Source organism: Aricia agestis, chromosome Z (assembly GCF_905147365.1).
Source record: "Aricia agestis chromosome Z, ilAriAges1.1, whole genome shotgun sequence".
Classification (NCBI taxonomy): Eukaryota; Metazoa; Arthropoda; class Insecta; order Lepidoptera; family Lycaenidae; genus Aricia; species Aricia agestis.
The window spans coordinates 36,031,223-36,041,326 of NC_056428.1; the positions used below are offsets into that span (position 1 = coordinate 36,031,223).

The 10,104-nt window shown below is 36.1% G+C and overlaps 1 long non-coding RNA gene across 1 annotated transcript; it reads left to right on the plus strand.

The window, feature by feature from the left end:
• Positions 1 to 2,513: 2,513 nt before the first annotated feature.
• Positions 2,514 to 9,324, plus strand: LOC121739225. Its single transcript, XR_006037414.1, has 3 exons — positions 2,514 to 2,523; positions 6,536 to 6,539; positions 9,274 to 9,324. It is a non-coding gene; the product is annotated as an uncharacterized LOC121739225 (long non-coding RNA).
• Positions 9,325 to 10,104: the final 780 nt, after the last annotated feature.

A 10,104-nucleotide genomic window follows, 5' to 3' on the forward strand; every position in this document is an offset into this window, starting at 1 on the left:
CGAGTTAAAAGGAAAAGAGTGAGGCCAGATAATTTACTACATAGATCTCATCTCTCTGCGTTTGTCTTAGAAATAAAATTCAATAATATAATTTCGATAACAATAAGTTTTGATAATTTAATGAAAATAAAACGAAGTGCTAATTTTTGATTTGGGATTAATCTGGAAAACATAATCCCAAAACACGATTAAATAGATGGTGGCGAACTGAGCCGGGGCCTCGCTGGCAAGCAAGCACGAGTTAACTGCAAAATTTACTGAACGACGCATAAGTTTCGGCAGGGCCGAAAGTTTCGGTTATATTTTGTCCGAAACCGAAAGTAAGGCTAAACTAGACTTTTTGGCCGAAACTAGATTTTATGGCCAAAACTGGCCGAAACCGAAACCGAAACCGAAAGTTCGGTCGGTCACTATTTAAAGTGTAATAGAAAATTAAAAATACATATTATTATAACAATTCGCATAAAAATAAATAAAAAAAAAACTCTTAGGGTTGACATATATTTAATGTTGTTTAAAGCAAAAGCTTAATGAAAGATACAAAAATATAAAAAGTTTTAAAAACTTTTTTATAAAAGTATGTAGTACAAATCATTGATCCAGCCTATATGAGACAAATAATGAATATAACATTTTCATAAATAAGGAGGTTTATACTTGTTAGTAAAATGTGAGAAAAGCTATAAAAATACCAAAAAAATATATACATAATATATCTGTAGCAAAATCGTTTAATAATGAGATGTTATGTAATAAGGTAGTTAACATTGATGTTTAATCTCTGTGGTTCATATTTTGTAGGTAGTAGGTACTTAGGAAGCGACGAACTACCAACATCTGTTGGACAGCAAGACCATTTCGCTAATCTTTGTGTTTAAGGGAATTTCGGAAGATTCCAGTTCGGTCGATTTTTGGTTTCTTCTTTGGCAAGCCTTTAATTCGAATGGTCTGAAAACTGTAATAATAATATAATTGTAAAATATTGAATTATAAGGACAATAGTAACAAATTCTATATCACCATTCGCTTTCTAGAAAATTCGGCCACACTTTCAGCTTCAGCCGTGGCTTTAACGAAAGCCGAATATATTTTTTTTTAAGATAAGAAGAAGCCTAAACTTTGGTTGAACAAGATTACTGAATTATTTAAATTAAATAACCGTGCTGTAGACACTTATTGAAATATATTATTATTATATTAATTTATTTACCCTACATAAAGAGAAAACTTTTGTTGATTGTACCGTCCAAGAAAATAATTCACAGGCAGTTGACGGACCCTCGTCATTTGGTTAGATTATCTAAATTCAATATTAGTCATGAACTTGCAAGTGAGCTGGACATAACGCTACCAAATTACGTAGGTCCGCAATCTGCCTATGAATCAACTTCTCTGATAGTGCAAAACAGATACAGTACAAAGTTAACCACAGGGCTAGTAGATAAAAAAATCTAAAGTTGGGTTGCACCAACTAACTTTAACTATAACTGTAACTTTAACTATAACTACAGTGCAAAATATCAAATCTTTGGTTAAAGTTAAATATGGAGTCCAAGGACGCCATATTTAACTTGCGCTCATATCTGAAAATTTACTATGTTTTACAGTGTTATATTTTTCCTGTCGATTTTTACGGATAATACAATTTTTATACCCTCAATCCCGTTACCTGTAGCTTCAATTTAAAAAAATAAACGCAATAGACATCTGTGAATTTCTCCGGTTAAAGTTAAGGTTAAAATGAAAGCTCAAGGACTAAGCTTTAACTACAACCATAACTTTAACTTCAACTTTAACCACGCCTCTGGTGCAACCCAACCTACGATAGTATATTAATTAACCTTATCTATATCATGATATACCTATAGTACCTACTTAATAAATGAATCTATATTATTTGTGAATTTAACGTGTTGTCTTTAGAGTAATATAGGTACAATTTTAAATGTACCATCGAGGTAATTGATTCCTAGTCAGTTGACAGACCAACGTCATTTGGTCGGATCATGTTAATTCAATGTTAATTGTGATCTGTCGTCTGAGTTTCACATAACTCGACCAAATTACTTAGGTCCGCCATCTGCTTAGGAACCATTTTTTCTGATAATACCTAATTTCTGTTCTGTTCAAGTTTCATTCTTGTTATTATATTATTTAAAAAGTAAAGTTTTTGTTAAAATGTTATATTTACGTATATATTTAATTTTACATTAAAATTTTTAAGAAGAATCTACGTAAGTATATAGTCTACACTAATATTATAAAGAGGAAAGATTTGATTTTTTGTTTGTTTGTTTGTTTGAAATGAATAGGCTCCGAATTCTTTAGATAAGTTTACTAATATTTTTTCTATTGATTAGATTAAATAATTATATATTTGTACTTACCAAAATATTTTTAATCTCTTTCTTCTACTATTTATTACTTACTTTTATTAAGGTTGTATTTTTACAATAAGCATGACAGTATTATTTCTAATTTTTTATTTAGGTAAATAAATATTAATTTCTAAATAAATATCTAGTTATTATAACATGCATTTTGTTACTTTGTGCCAAATTTTGCAGCCAAAGCTTTATATTTTGTATAATAATAATAATTAATGTGTCGATAAATGGAATAAAGTCAATGGTATCAATAATAATAATTTGTTTTATTTTATTGTACCATGTTGTACCTACTATCAAGAAATTGACTTATAGACAGAAGGCTAGGCCTACGTTATTTAGTCGTGTTATATCAATCTCAGTTGACAGATCACGAACAGTACTAAATTATCTTAGCCTATATATTATGTCTATGTCATAACCCGACCAATTGAAGTAGGTCCGTCATCTGCCTATGAATCAATATGTTCCTCGTCCGAATATCCACCTGAAGATAAGAGTTCCTGTGTTGTGTCAAGTTTTGATGCTTAAATAGTAACTGCTTTTGTTAACAAAATATGACATGAAACACTTTTGGAAAAAAAGCCTGCGGCGGCCAGACTTTCTCGCTTTTAGAAAAGCTAAAAAATTATCTGTTTGTGACCTTTAAAGAGGTAAAAACTACCAGCAGCTATGGAGTTTTGGTCGCAGTTACTTAGGGAGGTTTCCAGTTCTGAAAGTCTATCTGACCTTCCAGAAGGAGTAAAGCTCAATTTTTAGCTTATATTCTTCGCGGTAAGAGGAGGGATCTCGTCTTCCAGTGCCGGACATTTTTGACAGGTGCTTCTCACTGCCAGACACCCTTTACGTCTAATACTTTAAGGCCCTGTTTCACCTGATAAGGCTATCCACGAATTAACTTGACAGAGCAAGTATGGAGAATCTGTCAAAAATGTTGTGAATAGCCTATTAGGCACTTTATCAGAAAGTGGTGAAACAGGCCTTAAGGAAGTTTCTCCGATTTCCTATCAAAAGAAATTGTTTTTCAAGCTTCAAAACTTGACACGACCTTATAAGTTACCGCCGCACCGACCTCCATAACGCGTACTTGTATAATGGAGGTCAGTGTATCGCCGACACGACAAGCCTTTCGCTACACACAATTACGCTACAACAGCTTGCGTTAAGATCTAACTACCAGACCGTCAGACGTTATGTTGGTAGAACGCCCAAGTAGCAAAGCCCGGGCTCCCTGAGCCCATAGGCTGTGGCTGAAAGATCGGGGATATCAATCTTATTGCGTCCGTTATCCGTCTCCTCTTTGCGTCCGTCGCCTCTTAACGAGTGCTCGACTGAAGGTCGCCCGCAAGAACAAACTGTGAATGTGATTCTCTGGCATGAGTAAGGAACCGATATGTTAAACAGCCTCCAATGTGTTTCTGGAGTCGTATATTACGATGATCTCTTTCAAACGTTTTTTTCATAAATACTATTGGAAACAATCCAACACAAGTTTGTCAGTTTAAGTCTTTATACGTGGGAGAGCCATGCTTCGGCACGAATGGGCGACGGAAGTTGCTGATTGGTTACCACTGTTGATCCTGGCGACACAGGAGTTGCAGTGGTGTACTCCGCCTTGGGACCTGGAAGCGCGGGTCCTAAACGAAATCTATTGTCAAGAGTTCAAGGAGATAGGGGACCGAGTTCCCCTGAACTGACCGCTAGGTGGAGCCGTCAGGGGCGCATAATCATAATGCGCGCCTAGGGGGATCGGCTGGCAGCACTAACGGCTGGACGTGCAGTGGTGGCGGTATTTCGGCCGCACCTGCAGGCATGGGTAACCCACTGCAAAGGCGTCCTCACCTTCCGTATGGTGCAGATGTTGACCGGGCACGGGTGCTTAGGCCATTACCTGCACCGTACGGCTAGGAGGGAACCGTTTACGCAGTGCCACTACTGCAATCACTGAGACGACACAGCGCAGCACACTCTTGAGGACTGCCCAGCATGGGTGGAACAACGAGCGGTGCTCTGCGCTACCATCGGATTTAACCTAAACCTCCCGGCTATAGTGACGGCTATGGTTCGGTCGAGCGATAGATTTGACGCAATAGCCGACTTCTGCGAGGCCGTCATCTTGCAGAAAGAGGCTGCCGAACGGGAGAGAGAAGTGGACGTGGCCGCAGATCCCGTTCGAAGACGGCGCGGAAGGCGCAGACGCGCCTTACATGAGCGCCAGCTCCCGCCGTAATCAGGGCTCGGGCGGCGGATTGGGGAATCCGCTGCCCATTGTTTATTGAAGTGACTAAATAATTATGTCACCATGGCAACGTCCATCGCTATCCCGTCGCACAAACAATGGTCGCCGTCAGTCTCGAGTTGTAATAATTTACTATTATTTGTTCAACAAATGCACTTATCAATATAAAAAGTACCCAGTAACCGATATATTATGCATATTAGCTCGTCTGTCAAGCGCCTAAAATGGGCGTCACTATTTATTCAAAAGTTTTTTCGAAAATGGTTTGACAGACGACAGTTCGTGACAGATATAAAATGGTTAAAATCTGTAAAGCCGGAGGAGGAGGAGGAGGAGGAGTTTGTTAAGGCCGTATACAACGAGGATTAGTGAAATTTCATGTTTTTATTTTCACTAGAACTTTGGCCAGAAGTAATTATAAGCATTTAAACTTTTTTGTAGGTTTGTTACGTTCCTTACCAAGGTTTCTGACAGCTTAGAATTTTGATTTAAATCCATTTACTACTAAAAAAAAAAGAATGATACTTTCATAAAATTATGAAAGTATCATTCTTTATTACTCAATAAAGAATGACAATGTACAAATACCTAATTTGTGTGGTTTTTTTAAAAAGTCACATCAGTCGTTATTTCCTGGAGTATAATGTGACGTATGTAATGAACCGACGTTATTGTATGGAGTTTTGTTTTTAAATGCATGACGGTTGAAACTTTCCGTCAATATTCTAGGGATATGTACAAATTTTTATGGTCGGTTTTGAAAAGTATAGGTCTAGGAAATGGAATAAAAAACATTAATTACATTCACAACAGTTTTTTTAGTAAGCTTAGTAAGAAATAACAATAATATATAATCAAAATCTTGATGTATTAGAAAATTTTAAGAACTTTATGATCTTAATTCCTCTACAAAAAAATATTTTAATATAAAAATAACACATATTTTTTTATAAAATAAGGGGACAAACGAGCAAACGGGCTACGGAAAGCAATTTCCGTCGCCCATGGACACTCGCAACATCAGAAGAGCTGCAGGTGCGTTGGCGGCCTTTTAAAAGGGAATAGGGCAATATAGTAGGGGTGGGTAGGGAAGGGTAGGGAAAAAAATAGGGGAGGGTAGGGAAGGGAATAGGGCCTCCGGTGAACTCACTCACTCGGCGAAACACAGCACAAGCGCTATTTCACGCCAGTTTTCTGTGAGCCCGTGGTATTTCTCCGGTCGAGCCGGCTCATTCGTACCAAAGCATGGCTCTCCCACGTGCATATAAAAATAAATGTACATTATAGGGTACAATATATATTTTTAAATGAATATTATTATGAAAAAAAATGCTATAACGTCTATAATAAAACAACAGTACTTGTCTTAACAAGTAAAATACTTATTACAATAGAGAGTACCCCTTTCGTGGTAAGTTTTTTTTTTTTTTTTTAATGAAATAAGGGGGCAAACGAGCATACGGGTCACCTGATAGAAAGCAACTTCCGTCGCCCATGGACACTCGCAGCATCAGAAGAGTGCAACTGCAAGTGCGTTGCCGGCCTTTTAAGAGGGAATAGGGTAATAGGGGAGGGTAGAGAAGGGAAGGGAAGGGAATAGTTGAGGGTAGGGAAGGGAATAGGGTAGGGGTTAGGGGATTGGGCCTCCGGTAAACTCACTCACTCGGCGAAACACAGCGCAAGCGCTGTTTCACGCCGGTTTTCTGTGAGAACGTGGTATTTATCCGGTCGAGCCGGCCCATTCGTGCCGAAGCATGGCTCTCCCACGTATAAAGATTTTTAAACCTAATATGAACTAATCAGTCTTAGTAAAAAATACTTTATTTTAATACTTCATCATCTCCAATAACTGAAAATATTCAAGATTCTTCCCAACTGTTAGTACCCAATACTCCAACTGCATCCCCAGTAAAGTTGCAAAATTGAAAACCTGTTTTGTTGCCAACACGAAACTGATGATTTTTTTCTGCCCTTCTGTATCTACTATTGGCACATACTCGAACCAACCATCTCTATCGTGTTCGTGAAACCTCCACGTCTAAAATGTCAAACGCAGAGCGTTTTGAGATTTTCACAAAGTTTTGAGAACTTGGTAGCAAAGAAATGCAATGGTTGTATGTAACTAACTATAGAAGACCGAAAAACCGAACATTCAGACGACAGTTAAAGTATAATATTAAATAGTATTTACATATAGTTTGCTACATACAACCATTGCTGTTTTTGCTAAGAAGTTGCCAAAACTTAGTGAAAATCTCATTAGTAGTGCATTGAAATTTGCACTGGCTCCAGGTTTCAGTTTTAGCTGTTTAGAATCGACTACCATATTTTGCATGTCGTTTTACTGGTGATGCAGTTGGAGTTTTGGGTAGGTACTAACACTTGAGAATAATCTTGAATATTTTCAGTTATAAGAGATGATAAACTACTAAAAATGGGAGTCAACGTTGTTGAGAATCTAACGTTGCTGAGAACTTGGTGAGGTTTCTGATTGAGAAAATTCGTTTGCCCTAATAAACGTCATTTCACCTGCAGGCATAAAAGGATCGTAATTTTATTCAGGAATAGAAATGGAGGCAATTAATTTATCTTAGTGATATGTACCTTTATGAGATGGTTCTTGAACACATCTTCTGAAAAGACATAATTCCATACATCTTGCATTTGCTAAGTTGACAATATTTCAGCTGCTTGCAGCTAAAATATTGTCGTATAAATGTATGTATAAATACGTTCGTTGTACGTATTTTTTAGCGGAGCAGACACCTGTAAAGCCATTGCGTTACAGGTGTCTGCTCCGCTAAAAATATACGTAAGTGCTAGGTGCCTACCTAGAACTTACTTTTTTTCTTCAAGCAGCAAAAATTATTTAGCCAATTTGTTATATTTATCTCTTAGAATATGTCATGCTATAGAAAACAAGCATAAGTGGCATTGGGATTGCAGAGTGATATAAAGCAGTGCGGTTCTTAAGACGAAACTTATCAAAGTTGTACGTTTTGAAAATAATTTAAAAAAGCCAAAATATAAGAAATTTTAAACATCAATGAAAAAAGGCTTTCAAATAAGCGTTATGCTAACTGTTAAGTCAAATTACAATTAAAAATGTCAAAATATCTTTATTATTTTTTATCAAAAAACGACCTATGTTAAATTGTGTGCCACGAATAACGTCGGATATGCAAATCCAACTAGCATCTATCCATAGAAAAATGACGGTTCATACGGTACGCCCTTAAATGATCCATAGAATAATGACGATTGGTTAATTCCGTCAATAAAAAACTACCTACAGAACTAATAAAGAAGTGTTTTGACTCTAATAAAGTTACTTTAATCAGTGTAAATACTAAAATCATATACCAAAAAAAGAAAGTCCTTAGAACAATGACGGATTTATTAAATCCGTCGTTGTACAGTGGATAAGAAAATGAAGTATTCTGTTCGTTCGAATTCGGTCGAGTTACAATAAATTTTCTACCGTTCTTTTATTTAATGTAGCAAAGTGTTTAATTTATAAGTAAACAGCATCTCAAGTCTTTACAAAACAACAAAATATTATGATATTCACTTACCCATAATATTATCACCAGTTTGCACAAACGCTAACATCCGCTTTAACCTTTAATGCATAATATTTTGAACTTATTCGAGTTACATATGCCTAATACGTATTATAAACTATTTTAATATTCTTTAAAAAATATTAAAAAGTGGGCTACGAGTAAAAAGTACGCAAAAACGTAGAACAGGGCCGGTATTGACCATCGGCCGCGGTGAGCGGGGGGTGGAGGACTGACGCCGTCCACCGAACTTAGACGCATTGTTTAATCCGTCGTTGTACTACGGTAACACAATCAAATCCGTCGTTTTTCTAGTCTATAAATCAGGCATTTAGTGGATTTTTGAAAAAAATTTATAATCAGTCGATAAAACACATAAATACAAGTCGATTTATGCAATAAACCAAAATTTGAAAAAAATCAGATCAGTATTTATTCTACGATCATGACGATATGATCTGCATAACTATAATGAATATTATAATCTAATTAAAACTTGTCAAGTGGGTCAATTACCTTGCTGCAAGTAGAGTTTTCGTTTTTGAATTTCTGGAGGGTATTATATAGATTCCAGGTGATGCTGCAGCGACAGATACAAGTGATTGTCGTGGGGTAGACCCAGAGTTAAGGGCTATTTATTAAAGCTATTGCAATAAACCCAAACACAAAAAAATATTTGAACCCTTCTCATTGAGGTCATAAAATAAGCTCCATATTTTCCAGCAGAGAGGGAGCTGACGATAATGAAATTCGGTATTAATAATATTACGACTTCGGTATTAATACTTTGAGGTACCAAAATTTTTTTTCACTTTTGTATGGGCGAGCGCCCCAGCGTCACGAGTTTCTCCATACAAAAGTGAAAAAAAAATGGTCTTTCAGCGCTGCTACTTTCACAGTGAACTCTCTACAAGGAACACATACACACCCTAAAGTATTATTACTTAGTTTTGTTACACTTTGTACAGGTATGGGTAATATTTTGTTTTGTTATACATTGTCTAATGTCTATGTATTATTTAGAGGAAATACATTTTTTATGTTCGTGTACAGTACAGAACAAACATCATATTTAAATACCTAGTACATCATTTTATTATAATACAAAATTCATTAAGGATTTCGTTTATCAAGTGGTGAACATGGCCTCTCTGCTAATCTTACTCTGTATGTCGAGTTTACCACGTGATCACATTATTTCTGAAAATATTAAAATCGACGATGGCTTGCTATGTAAATATGTACCTTTCGAGCGCCATCTATTGAGCTAGTTTGCCTCAAATTCTAAAACGTCAGTGGCCTATAATCCCGCCATATGTGACACGAGAGTTTTATATATAAGACTAGCTGTTGCCCGCGACTTCGTCCGCGTGGACTTCAGTTTATAGATGTGCGCGATGTCAACAAAATTGGTGTCAAAAGCTTTTATAAAAAAAAAAACCCTGGTACCCCTTATATCAAAACAGCTGTGCAGTGTGCACATAATATTTCATTTTTTTAAATTAAACTTTATATATTATGCCAAATTTTAAAGCTTATTTAGCCCCCCAATTACACAACTTTACCCATAAACTATTTATCATTGATAGGTTTAGCCCCAATTTCACCAACGTATGTTAGTGTTAACAGCTTGTTAAAATGTCATGTCTTCTCTTTCATTCATAAGAAAAATGAAAGAGGTAACGTGATACTAATTCGAGCGTTAACTTTAACAGTCGTTGGTGAAATTGGGGCATAAGGTTACGTCACAGTATATAATATTAAGTACTGACTTATAATTAATAACGTAAAACAGATATAACCGAAAATAATCTTAACTCGAATGAATAATGATACCACTTCTTATAGAAAGATATTGGGCAAGCGTTAGCGCGATGTAAGATACGCACGGCGCCATCTAGTCTGAATTTTTGGA